Here is a 15197-nt window from a genome sequence, read left to right as displayed (position 1 = left end):
GGCTTGATGAACTTCTTTAATTTTGACTTAAATACATGTTTATGGTCTACAAAGGGTACTTGCAGCTTTATGGAGCGAAACATCGGGGACGGAAACATGACTTAGACATCGGCCTATTGTTCACTAAACAAAATTCGCCAAGGATGCTAATGTTCTATTGTGTATATGTAGTACTAGCAAACCTGGCAATGCTTCACAATTCCCAAATACGTATGCGATTAGGATATATGTCTTAATGCCCTTCTCCCCCCTCACCCTCCATCTCCACCCCTCTCTTCCTCCTCCTTCTCTCTGCCCATCACCTCGCCCTCCCCCAACCCCCTGTGACCATCACGCCCTCCTTCCGCCTCCTTCCCTCTCTTTGTCCACCTTTTCCCCCTTCTCTCTGTCAATCTTCTTTTTCCCCCTCTCTCTGACCTTGTGCCTTGTTCATTGTTATTGCAAACTCAGATACCGTAGTAGTATTCAGTCATAACCGATAAGCCATAAAAACAACTTTCTTGTTTTCTGTGAAAACCAAGGAAGAAAACAAAACAGCACATTGTTGCCTACACATTTTTTTCTAATAATATATACACACACATAAAAAAGGTTGCATCACCTCATTTCCGAGAGTTCCTTAACCTCTTCAGAAAATTGGAATAGAGATCAACATAATGATCATTTCCGCTCTTTTTATTGCTCATGAAAACCACACATCGCATGTTGTACTACCATACAGCGAGACCTTCAGAGATGATGGTTCAGATTGCTGTACACACCAGTACCTCTAATACCCAGTAGCATGCCCTCTTGCATTGATGCATGCCTTTATTCGTCGTGGCATACTATCCACAAGTTCATCAAGGCACTGTTGGTCCAGATTGTCCCACGCCTCACCGGCGATTCGGCGTAGATTCCTCAGAGTGGTTGGTGTGTCACGTCGTCCACAAACAGCCCTTTTCAATCTATCCTAGGTATGTGTGATGGGATTCATTTCTGGAGAACAAGCTGACCACTGTAGTCGAGCGATGTTGTTATCCTGAAGGAAGTCATTCACAAGATGTGCACGATGGGGGCGCGAATTGTCGTCCATGAAGACGAATGCCTCGCCAATATGCTGCCGACATGGTTTCAATATCGGTCGGAGGATGGCATTCACTATCATACACCGTTACGGCGGTTTCCATGACCACCAGCGGCGTGGTCGCACACATAATGCCACCCCGAAACATAAGGGAACCTCCATCTTGCTGCGCTCGTTTGACAGTGTGTCTAACTGGTTCAGCCTGACCGGGTTGCCTTCAAACAGGTCTCCGGCGATTGTCTGGTTGAAGGCACATGCCACACTCATCGGTGAAGAGAACGTGATGCCAATCCTGACTAGTCCATCTGTATCTCGGTGCACGGTATCGTGGTTGCAAAGGTGGACCTCACCATGGACGTCGGAAGTGAAGTTGCGCATCATTCAGCCTATTTCGCGTAATTAGAGTCGTAACATGACGTCCTGTGGCTGAAAGAAAAGCATTATTCAATATGTTGGCGTTGCTGTCAGGGTTTCTCCGAGCCATAATCCGCAGGTAGCGGTCATCCACTGCAGTAGTAGCCCTTGGGCGGCCTGAGCGAGGCATGTCATCGACAGTTTCTGTCTCTCTGTATCTCCTCCATATCCGAACAACATCGCTTTGGTTCATTCCGCGACGCCTGGACACTTACCTTGTTGTGAGCCCTTCCTGGCACAAAGTAACAATGCGGACGCTATCGAACCGCGGTAATGACGGTCTAGGCATCGTTGAACTACAGACAATAAGAGCCGTGTACCTCCTTCCTAGTGGAATGACTGGAAGTGATCGGCTGTAGGAACCCCCTCAGTCTAATAGGCGCAAAGTTGTTTACATCTTTGGGTGGGTTTAGGGACATCTCTGAACAATCAAATGGACTGTCTCTGTTATACAATATCCACAATCAACGTCTGTCTCCAGGAGTTCTGGGAACCGGGTTGATGCAAAACTTTTTTGATGTGTGTATAGTGAGAAATAGTATATAAGGGAGAAACAATTTGTCTAATGGTTTAAATGCCCTCCTATCGTAGTTAAAACTGACTGAGAGAAAAGAAAAAGAGCTCACATTTTCAAGTACACAACAGCAAAGCGTTTTCTTCATCGCAGTTTGAAGGTGACAAGGGAAGTGATTGATCCGACGAGGTGATACGTTTCCATGGTACCGCGGTTCACTCTTCATATTGCTGTCCCTACCGCCATCATAACTGACGGCGGTGTTGGGACAAAATAGGAGCAAATAAGCGTAGTCTGCTATGGAGTCCTGTGTCCAACACTGTACGCTGAACGGTACTCCGAGACACTTGCGCCTGCACCAGCTTTGTGCTGTTGCGAGATCTGCCAAAATCGCTGCCTAACCTGCGTTACAGAGCGGACAAGTCTCCGACCTCTACGTTCTGTGACGAGTCGTGGAAGACCAACACATTGTCGTATACTCATAGCTCCATCGCCCTTCAACCACTCACGATAGGTATTCAAGACAAGCGTGCGAACAGCCGACAAGCTTCGGCGTTTCATAGATGCTCGTTGCCAAGAGTCTTCGCAATACGCCCTTTGTTAGAGTCGCTTATACCAGTGGACTCTCCCATTTCCGGCCCGCATCTTCGCTAGAATCATTGCTAGTTTGTATCTGCTCCCCTGTATACTTCTGTGTCACGTGCTCTCGACGTCACCGGGCGGCTTTCGGTCTCCTGCTGGGCACTGTTCACAGCGCTGGGTTGGGTTGTTTTGGGGAGGAGACCAGACAGCGAGGTCAACGGTCTCATCGGATTATGGAAGAAAGTCGTCCGTGCCCTTTCAAAGGAACCATCCCAGCATTTGCCTGGAGCGATTTAGGGAAATCACGGAAAACCTAAATGTGCATGGCAGGACGCGGGATTGAACCGTCGTCCTCCCGAATGCGAGTCCAGTGTGCTAACCACTGCTCCACCTCGCTCGGTAACGCTGGGTGGTTATAAAACTTCTCTACTCGAGCCAGTGAAGGCAGAAAACTATATGCCATATGGATACTCAGCTACTGATGTTCAGACTGATGTTCAGGCTGTGCGCTACAGGATCTACCTTGTTAATAGCGTTAGTGCCATGACTCGACGTTAGCACCGTACTGGTATGGCGACGTAGGTTTGAAACCTTGTAGGTGAAGACATTCGACGTAGGTCTGGACAAGGTGAGCAGGGCTTTACCAAATCCACAGTAACAGTGCTACCGCTGCGACTATCGACGCATTAAAAGATTACAGAGAGGTCCTCTTTCCGCACCGGGATTGAAGAACATTATTCAGAAGTTCGAATTATCTGGTGCTTTGGGAGCTGCTCTTGAGAGAGGCCGACGACCAATTGCGCCACCAGTTGTTGAACGAGTTACTATTGCCATGGCTGAGACTAATGGAAGCAATGTGCGATCTTGAAGCAGAGCACGAGCTGTGTCACGACCGGTGAACGTTGCATTGTCCGCCGTTAGAAAACTGCTGCGAACAATACATTGTGAAATTGTATCCGTACAAAATTAAAATGCAGATAATCGTCACACAGAGCGACGTTCGTAACGTGGAACGTGAACACGGGGAGCGACGTTCGTAACGTGGAACGTAAACATGGTACGCTGTTAACAGATGTTACTCCCTCTCTAGTGGAGACGAAAATGTGTTTCTTTCAATTCGTTATTTCTCATCCGCATGTCCTTACAAAGGTTTGCACAAAGCTCCATTGTCCTACGAAGGCTTGGTTTTCATGGGTGCCCTGTCATGCAGCGAAAGTGTTACTATAGGCACCCTGTATTATGTCTCTTGAGAGTAGTCACCTTGTACTGACACACATCAGTTTTGTATTAACGGCTATGATAGTAGTGGTTGGCTTTTTATAAGTTCCAAATTCATGTTGTCCACGTCAGGGAAATTAATTTGATCGTTCCGTATGATCTGAAGAGCAAAGCTGACCTTAAGGTGTATCGATGGCACGGCCTCCGCCACTTCTTAAACGTCCGCTGCACTACTTCTATACAACAAGATAAAGTTGTCCACGTGTCTACGATAATACAGGCTTCTTTCAGGGGACCAATCGTGTTGTTTAAAAAAAACTAAGTTTATGGTTGCTAAAAAAAATTCCGGCAGAATGCACACAATGATCCCTGCTCGGTGTTAACTCTACTTGCTCTCCAAAGGATTTTCCATTGAATTTAAAACTCTGCGTAAGATGATTAACTTCAAGGCTCCCATTTGAGTATTTCCGCAATGCATACTTTTTTGTGGGTCAACAGATTATCTTTTATGATATTTATGGTTTCGTGTAAAGGAATGTTGTTTGAAGTTAATTACTGTCGAGTTACGCCAAACTAGAGTCATTTAGTTTTGATGCTCCCGACAGGGAGACAAATTGGTCGTTTTTAGGGTTCCACTTCTTAACTGGTAAAAACAGAACTCCTATAGGATCATTTCGTTGTCCAGCTGTGTGCCTGTCTCTCTGCCTGTCTGTCCGACACTTACGAACCATTTTCCTAAGGAACGGGTACAAGTATCACATTGAAATTTACATTGCAAGCTACGATTCCTCGACGGTGTGAAAAAATAAGCTTATAAGTCAATGCAACCAAGAGATACAACCATTTATGTCACATATTTTGATACTTGAAAACTCATTCATCAAAATCTATGGGGTACTTCCCGTTGACCTAGAATCACGGAATTTGACAACAAGCAAGTTTCACAGTAGAAGTCAAGGAAAAAAATCCTAAAATTGTTACATTGTAATTATGTCACATCAAAGTATCTTTATGCCATTAGAACCAATATTGTATTCATCACTCGCCACAAGTCTAATAGAAAAATATTACTGTGTGCAAACATAAGACGTAAGTTGTAGTCATGTTTTAGCAAGGCTTGGAATTCTCGGGACTGATATCACACCAGTATCAATATCGATATCAGGGAAAAGCAGCCGAGATTCTCGACTAGCTATGTACATAATTCAGTTTGTACTGAACCCTCAGAGGGCACTTGGCCAGTTGATTTTTTTAAAACAATGGAACCAACGAAAATTGCAGCTGTTGCACAATTCTTGTACAGTCTTTGTCGCTGTAATATGTTGAAGGTTGATTCGGAGGTTGATGCTGTTCACACTGAAATGAGTTTGTTTCAATCTTTGTAAATATTACGTCGATATCGGTTGGATCAGGGAAGTTCTTCGTCAGATTCCAAATAATAAGAGAAGTCCAAGATCGCAGTCCAATGGAAGGAGGGTCAACAATATACATACATGCATACAAGTTTAGAGGAAGGCCTTCATCTAGCAGTGTATGGGTAACGGGTGATGATGACGATGATCCATCACATACGAACAAAACGCTCACTCAAAGTGATTGAATTCTATGTCGCTATGCGCTTCATGAAAAAATACCTTAGCCAGAGGCTTTCTCGCATTTCTCTCCAAGTTTAATTAAGTCTGTGAGACGGAATGCTTCATTGTCAGCGGACTAACTCTTTGTCTAAGTAGAAATCCGACCGGACATTATTCTCGCCTTTGCTTCACTGTCTGCTCATTAATCTCACCTTCACAAAAGAAATTCAGTAAACTGTAATGAACCAGGCGTAGCATTGGGTACATTTTCTTTCGTTCAGTAGAGCTCGACTGATTTTGCCGCGTAAACAATAGAAGCAGAATACTGGTGACAACGGTTATGAATAAGAGTGTTTTGAAACAGCTTGAGCGCTTTAATAATAGCTTTTGAGGCTCAATTAAGCCACTGAAGTACTGAATCATGAAATTTCATGATGGAGTAGTAGGGCTACTACTGAAAGTCTTCAGGCTTTTGCCACCCCTTGATGTCAGTCATCTCGTTTACGTGCCACTGCGAGTCCTCATTACTGATAAGTAAATTACTCTGAAAATGCCAACCATTATCGAAATGTTAGAAGTTAATTTACGATACTGTCGTCCACTGAATTCTAAATGTCAACAAATTTCCATCTGATTTGTGGCGTAAAGTATTGTTTGTTGGTCGAACATGGCCGGAGGCACGAAGAGTACTTTTCTTCACTAATTGTATCCTAGCCCGTCAAGTAAAATTTCTCTTTTCGTGACACATATTTTAATCACAAAAGTCATAAAACTGTCAATATATCAGAATTCACGAAACACATCTGAATAGTATTCTTCTGATATTACGACATGATTTTTAAGTGGCTTTTAATGTATTTCTCAAAAGTGCAATCAGACTACAGAAATTTAAAAACACGTTTGGAGTAGTAGTTTTATTAATCGCCACTTCAATTAAATGTGTTTTCCCCGAGCTGTCTTCTCGCTATGTACACATTTCCTAATTACAACGTTCTGGATTACTTGCGTATTCGTTACTTTAATTCGTGTTGTAAATTTCTGTGTCGTCGAGCTATTTTGGGAGTATGCAGCAGTTGGCACTAGCTGTTATTTGAAGCGGTGTATGTCTCTGTAGCTACACAGACTTAATAGTAATTAAAGATTATTTTGAATGCCGTCGTGCTCTAGTTAATTCATATGTTGTCGCTTTGCAATGTTCATAGTGAAGACTGATGTGAAGGGTTGAAGCTCTCGTCTCATTAATGCGAATAAAAGTAGTGCTTGGATTTTTTATGATTATTTGATCATGTTGTTTTGTGATTAATGGATCATGTTGTTGTTGTTGCAGTTGCTGCTGCTGCTGTAGCTGTTGCTATAGTCTTCACTTAGAACAGTGGTTTGTCGCAGCTCTCCGGGCTGTAGGTGATGTTTAGACTAACATCACTAAAAATGTCTGTTCAAGATTAGGTGGTTTGTGTATGATAAATTCATTAAAAGTGCATAACCACGGTTCATTCTGACAATGAATTAATTTTGTAAATGTCCAGTTTACTGTAATGTATTCATGTATTTTGACAATCTCCTGAAAAATGATCTGGTAAGTGCGCAATACACGCAAATGTTCCATGTCTCTTATGTTATTGTTTCTGACTTGTTCCACAGCCACGAGAATCATCTCATTTCTGGGTCTACGGAACGAAAACTGAATCTAATCTAACCTCTACTGTGCAAGCTCTTCATCTCCGACTACGTACTGCAACCCATAACCTTTTGAACCTCCTTACCGTATGCATCTCTCTACAATTTTTATCGCCCCTCTCATGCTCCCCCTGCCCCCCGCTCCCCCTCGCACACACACTTCCCTACTAAACTGCTGATCCCTTGATGTCTCAGAACGTGTCCTATCAACCGATCCCTTCATGTACTCAAGGTATGCCCCAAATTTCTTCTCACGAATTCTGTTCCAGCACCTCATTGGTTGGATAATATACCTATCTAATATTCAATAGTCTTCTGTAGCACCACCTTTCAAAAGCTCCTACTCTCATCTTGTCTGAACTGTTCATCGTCCACGTTTCACTTCCATGCATTGCTGTACTCCAGACAGATACCTTCACAAAAGACTTCCTAACGCTGAAATCAGGGGGAAGAAAAATTAGCGCTCTGGGACTTCGCAGCGCGATTCCTCACAGACAAAAATGTATGTCACAGAATTTCGTACTGCGCATATTTCCGTCATGAAATGCACGTTAAAGATTGGCAGTCTTGGACACTGTAATCACCTGTACGGTAACTACCGAATTCAACTTAAGGCTTTGGAGATATGCAGTTGGGTAGCTTGCAGGAGGTAGCGGGTTCGATACTGGGTTGAAGCGTATTTATTTTTATTTCAGAATTTCATTCTGCCATATACTAATGTAATATACACCATTACTTAGGCCACACGAATCCGACATTTATGTAGTACAGTGTATTGAAATGGTGGACATAACAAAAAACGTGGTCAGGTAAGCCAGGAATAGATAGATGAAACAGGTGACCTGTCATAGGACAGAATAACAACAAAAACAATATTAATTTCGAGATGCTAAGAATGACTGCACAGTTAAATAACTAAACGTCTACTAGTCTTTTATACTACATGCAGAACGTCGTCTTAGATGTAACAGGTTAGCAACCAGTGACGATAATAATTTCCATATTAATGTCCGTATGACGTTTACAAAAGAATATGTCATTAGACGAGATGCTCAAAGCACCCCCCTCCCCTCTCCCCATTCTACACGACCAAACATTGCGCGACCCGCTGGATCATACAGTTCCGGACTGTTCGCAACATGGCTGCACCCACAGATACAAGAACACCGTGAACGCGCTGTCAGTTCTTCCATAGGTGTCGGTGGAGTGTAAGACGCGTGCACACGTGCTCCTTCAACTGTGCCCGCAGGAAGAACTCCAGGGGATTTAGGTCAGATGAACGTGGAGGCCGTACAACTGGACCAACCAGTCTGAGCCATTTCCCCAGAAATGTGTCTCAATACCGTCGCACATTAATTCCAAAATGTGGAGAGGCATCATCATCTCTGTCAAACATGAAGTGGAACATCTTCCACTGCGTCAGGCAAATAGCTTGAGAGGAATGAATGATACCTTTCTGCAGCCCAGACGTTGATGCGAAAGTAAACTTGATATCCACGGTCGGGGTTGACGTGTGGGTTGACTTCACACCAATTGTGGGAATTGTGCATATTGAAGAAACCCTTGCGAGTGAACGCTGCTTCATCTGATTATATTACAGTGTTTACGGAGTCGTCGTTGGCTTCCGGTTGCTTTTGCAACCATTCATAGAACTGCATACGCAAACGGCTGTCTGCAGGATGCAGGTGTTGCGTTAAAGAATGGCTCTGAGCACTATGGGACTTAACATCTATGGTCATCAGTCCCCTAGAACTTAAAACTACTTAAACCTAACTAACCTAAGGACAGCACACAACACCCAGCCATGACGAGGCAGAGAAAATCCCTGACCCCGCCGGGAATCGAACCCGGGAACCCGGCCCGTTAAAGAATAGTGATAGGTGTGCAGCCTATGCTCGTGCAGTATGTCAACGACCGTGTGTTGCGCGACACGCAGCTGCGTTACTAGGCTACGTGGTATTTTGCTGGGGTTCTTGGTGCATGACCTCCAGAATAGCTACCTCAATACTGCAAGTCCGTGGACGTCCGCTGTCACACGATGGTAGAAGGAGACAACTTGTCTCCAGAAGGCGCAGCTACAGATGACGAAACACATTTTCTACTGAATGACTTCGAACACGATGTGTAGCAGCATATTCACGAGCAGCAACACCAGCCCTGTTATCAGATGCACCAATAACCAGAAGCATATTCGCATATTCATCGTGTGTGTATATCACAAGTACGCCACACTGTTTCAGAATAACTCAAGAAGAAAATACTATATGCGTACGAATGTCCATGCAGTCTGTACGGGCGTGTTACTCCGCTAGCAACAAGTCCCTGTCTGGTGAGCAGCGCTTACGGTATAAATACGGTATTTCATTAGTCGCATTTGCCAGAACCACCTAACGCGCATCACCTGTTTCACAATTTTTGTTTTGCATGATTCATTCCGACACTGCTAACTGAGATATGTTCACTTTAAAATTACAGTGGTACCCTAACGATAATGGACGTTATGTTTCCACAGTTCCGGATGATGATAATAATAACAATAATAATAATAACAATAACAATAACGCATGGAAATACTAAACAGCATGCGATTATCAGACTCAATGCTGTAATGCAGTGGTTCCATGGCGATAATGCACAGAAACAGTAATCGAGTTTGCAAGTTGTTTGCAAAACACGTTGCAAGCCCTGATAGTGACATATAACACTAACGAAATGTAATGGTCCTGAACCTGACAAGAATAATAGTTGGTGCTAATCGATGGGACCATTGGGGAAGGGTATACAGAAAACAGTTTTGGAATCTAACAGATGCAGTGGGGAGAAGCAATTCGTGTCCACGACGTGCAACAGGCTTATTTAAAAGCTGAGCAATGAATACGATTGTACTTCCATTTCTGTGTTCGTAGTATGTAAGTGCAACTACTTTGAAGAAGACCACTGTCATCGTTGTATGACGATTAAAACGCCAGATACCGTATCGTGCAGACCACATTTAGCGAACAAAAGCAAATACACATCGACCCAGAAGCCAACCCTCGACCTCCTGCATGCTGTCCACGGCAACAATTGCACTACACTACTCTTATATGCTTACAATGGTACTTACCGTACATGCGATTACAGTATTGCGGAAATATGCGCATGACGAAATTTTGTGAGAAACATTTTTGAATTGCTAACACTTTAGAAATCGCGATGCGAAATACGAGCGTGCGAATATCCTTCACCCTGTATTTTCGATGTTAACAAATTTCTCTTCTTCAGAAACGTTTTTGTTGTCATCGCCAGTCTGCACTTTATATTCTCTCTGCTTAGGACATGATCAGTAATTTTAATACCGAAGTAGTACACTACTGGCCATTAAAATTGCTACACCAAGAAGAAATGCAGATGATAAACGGGTATTCATTGGACAAATAAATTATACTACAACTGACATGTGATTACATTTTCAGGCAATTTGGGTGCATAGATCCTGAGAAATCAGTACCCAGGACAACCACCTCTGGCCGTAATAACGGCCTTGATACGCCTGGGCATTGAGACAAACACAGCTTGGATGGCGTGTACAGGTACAGCTGCTCATGCAGCTTCAACACCAGACCACAGTTCATCAAGAGTAGTGACTGGCGTATTGTTACGAGTCAGTTGCTCGCCCACAATTGATCAGACGTTTTCAATTGGTGAGAGATCTGGAGAATGTGCTGGCCAGGGCAACAGTCGAACATTTTCTGTATCCAGAAAGGCCCGTACAGGACCTGCAACATGCGATTGTGCATTATCCTGCTGAAATGTAGGGTTTCGCAGGGATCGAATGAAGGGTAGAGCCACGGGTCGTAACACATCTGAAATGTAACATTCACTGTTCAAAGTGCCGCCAATGCAAACAAGAGGTGAGCGACACGTGTAACCAATGGCACCCCATACCATCCGCCGGGTGATAAGCCAGTATGGCGATGACGAATACACGCTTCCAATGTGCGTTCACCGCGATGTCGCCAAACGCGGCTGTAAACAGAACCTGGATTCATCCGAAAAAATGACGTTTAGCCATTCATGCACCAAGGTTCGTCATTGAGTACACCATAGCAGGCGCTCCTGTCTGTGATGCAGCGTCAAGGGTAATCGCAGCCATGGTCTCCGAGCTGATAGTCCATGCTGCTGCAAACATCGTCCAACTGTTCGTGCAGATGGTTGTTGTCTTGCAAACGTTCCCATCTGTTGACTTAGGGATCGAGACGTGGCTGCACGATACGTTACAGCCATGCGAGTAATATGCCTGTCATCTCGACTACTAGTGATACGAGGCCGTTGGGATCCAGGACGGCTTTCCGTATTACCCTCCTGAACCCACCGATTCCATATTCTGCTAACAGTCATTGGATCCCGACCAACGCGAGCAGCAATGTCGCGATACGATAAACCGCAATCGCGCTAGGCTACAATTCGACCTTTATCAAAGTCGGAAACGTGATGGTACGCATTTCTCCTCCTTACGCTAGCCATCACAACAACGTTTCACCAGGCAACGCCGGTCAACTGCTGTTTGTGTATGAGAAATGGGTTGGAAACTTTCCTCATGTCAGCACGTTGTAGGTGTCGCCACAGGCGCCAACCTTGTGTGAATGCTCTGAAAATCCAATCATTTGCATATCAAAGCATCTTCTTCCTGTCGGTTAAATTTCGCTTCTGTAGCACGTCATCTTCGTGGTGTAGCAATTTTAATGGCCAGTAGTGTAAAACTGATCTACTACTTTTAGTGTCTCGTTTCCTAATCTAATTCTTGAACATCACCCGATTTAATTCGAATACGTTCTATTATCCCTGATTTGCCTTTGTTGATGTTCACCTTATAACCATCTTTACGACACTGTCCATTCCGTTCACCTACTCGTCCAAGTCCTTTAATACAGGGTGTTTATAGATGAATGTCGCGGTTTTTAACGCTTTGTAATATTTATTACATTAAATTTACAGTTATAAATAATATGTCAAATGAAAGAGCAACTCAAACAGTTTTACCAAGAACCTTACAAATGTTCAACGTGAGCACCATTTGTCACACGGCACACACCAAGTCTATATCCGAGTTCGTCCCAAACGTTGATAAGTGTGTCTTCAGTAACTATAGCAACAGCTGCTTCAATCCGGTTGCTTAATTCAGGGAGGTCTGCTGGTAGCGGAGGCATTACACACGATCCTTGATGAAGCTCCAAAGGAAAAAATCGCATGGCGTTAGGGCGGGTGAACGTGGAGGCCATGCAAAGCAAGCCCTGTCTTAGGGCCCCTTGTAGCCTATCCAGCGCTTGGGTACAGTGAAGTTCATCCAGTCACGTACTTCGCTATGCCAGTGAGGTGGCGCACTATCTTGCTGGAAAATGAAGTTTTCTGGCTCATCTTCTTACAACTGAGGGAAGGGCCATTGCTCTAGTGTATCAAGGTAAGAAGTGCCAGTTACAGTAGGTTCACCAAAAAAGAAAGGCCCATAAAAGTTTTGCCGGGATAGGGCACAAAAATCGCTTTAGGGGAATCTCGTTGCATTTGTACCACCTCATTAGGATTTTCTGAGCCCCAGATGCATACATTGTGAGTGTTAGCATGTCGACTAAGTGGAAGGTCGATTCATCACTAAAGACAACGTGATCCAGAAAATCTTCATCATCATGAAACAACATTTCGTTTGCGAAGTTGGCACGTAATCCATGGTCTGCCAGCTTTAGAGCCTGTAATAACTGTAAACGGTAAGGACGTAGTTGTACGCGTTTTCTTAAAACTTTCCAAACAGTCGACATGGGAACTTGTAATTCATGACTAACCTTCTGGACTGATTTGTTTGGGCTACGAGTGAACGACTCTCTCACTGCTCAACAGTCTCTTCACTAACTCTTGGTCATCCTTTGCTCTTCCCCTTACAAAGGCAGTCGTTATCTTCAAACTGATAATACCATCTACGAATGTTATTATCACTTGTAGGATCACAACCGAACTTCAGCCAGAACGTACGTTCCACAGTGACTACAGATTCGGTCTTTGCAAACTGCAAAACACAAAACACTTTATGTTCACTAGTCGCCATCTTCGCTACTACAGCTGTCTAGCGGATTGCGGCGGAAATATTATGCCCTGCTCATGCACACTGGTGCAAAACACAACTGTTAGAGTTGCTCTTTCATTTGAAATATCATTTATAACTGTAAGTTTAATGTAATAAATATCATAAAGCGTTAAATCCCCGATATTCATTTATAAACACCCTGTACCTCTGACAGGGCCGCGTGGGGTAGCCATACAGTCTTGGCTCTTTTGTTACGGTTCGCGCGGCTCCTCCCGTGGGAGGTTAGAGTCCTCCCTCGGGCATGGGTGTGTGTGTTGTCCTTAGCGTAAGTTAGCTTAAGTTAGATAAGGTAGTGCATAAGACTAGGGACCGATGACCGCAGCGGTTTGGACCCATAGTACCTTACTACAAATTTACAAAACTTTAGCTCTGACAGAATTATAATGTCATCGGCAAACCTCAAACATTTTATATCTTCTCCCTTAATTTTAATCCCTTCCTCAAATTTTTCTTTGGTTTCCTTTACTTCTGTTTCAATATACAGACTGAATAACATTGGGGATAGGGTACAACTCTGCCTCACTCCCTTTTCAACCACTGCTTCCATTTCGTGCCCTCGACTCTTATAACTGCCATCTGCTTTCTGCACAAGATGTATATAATCTTTCGCTTTTTGTACAGCACCCTACGATGTTCAGAAATTCAGTCTATTCCATTCGACACTGTCAAATGATTTCTTCAAATCTACAAAAGCTATAAATGTAATATTGCCTTCCCTTAACGTGTCTTCTAAGATTTATTAGTATCGCCTCACATGTTCCTACATTTCTCTAGAATCTAAACTGATCTTTCCCGAAGTTGGCTTCTACCAGTTTTTTCAATTTCTCAGCAAGTGATTCCTATTAGTATTTTGCAGTTATGACTTATTAAACTGATAGTTCGGTAATTTTACACCTGTCATCATCTGCTTTCTTTGAAATTGGAATTATTACATTCTTCTTTAAGTCTGAGAGTATTTAACGTGTCTCATACATCTTGTACATCAGGTTTGTTATGACTGTCTCTACCAGGGACACCAGTAGTTCTGAGAGAATGTCGTCTACTCCATGTGCCTTGTTTCAATTAAGGTATACAAGTGCTCTGTCAAATTCCTCTTGCAGTATATCATCTCGTATCTTATCTTCATCTACGTTTTCTTATCTTTCTGTAATATCGCCTTCAAATACATTTCTCTTGTACAGTCCTTCTATCTACTACTTCTGCCTTTCATCTGTCCCTTCTTTGCTTAGTACTGCTTTACCATCTGCGCTCTTGATATTCAATCATCTCTCTAATTTTCCTGTAGGTGGTATCTACCTTTATCCTAGATACATGTGTCTACATCCTTACATTTGTCCTCTAGCCATTCCTGCTTAGCCATTTCTCATCAGTCCGATATTTTTAGATGTTTGTATTCCGTTTCGCCTGCATCATCTGCTGCATTTTTATACTTCTCTTTTAATGAATGAAATTCAGTATCTTCTGCGATATCCAAGAGTTTCTACAAGACCAATCCTCTGGTGCCTTCAGTATTTCATCTCTCAGACGTACACATCCGAATTCTACCGTATTTCTTTCCCTCGTCTCAGTCAATCGTTGCCTAATGCTCCACTCTAAAACGCTCAACAACCTCTGGTTCTTTCGATTTATCCACGCTTCATCCCTTTAATTTACTACTTTTTCTTTGCGATTTCTTCAGTTCGTAGCCAGTGGTCAGAGTCCACATCTGCTCCTGGAAATGTCTTACAGTATAAAATCTGATTCCAAAATCTCGGTCTTCCCATTGTATAATAAGTCTGGAACCGTCCTGTGTTTCCTGGCAGACAGCCGTCTTTCATGATTCTTTACCAAGTGTTAGCGACGATTAAATTATGTACTATCGCGATCCAGTCCCAATCATAGTTAAGTTTTCCTTTTCTTTAATCAAATTCTCGCTGTACACTGTGGTCATCCTGGTGACAAGCTGCAATCACCAGCAGGCACCAACAGTTATCAGGGATATTATTAGACTCTTAGAGCACGGAATTTCATGTAATTACATATTTTTCCTCTCGCACC

The sequence above is a fragment of the Schistocerca americana genome, chromosome 4, assembly GCF_021461395.2.
Source record: "Schistocerca americana isolate TAMUIC-IGC-003095 chromosome 4, iqSchAmer2.1, whole genome shotgun sequence".
NCBI lineage: Eukaryota > Metazoa > Arthropoda > Insecta > Orthoptera > Acrididae > Schistocerca > Schistocerca americana.
Note: the sequence above shows the minus strand (reverse complement) of the source record.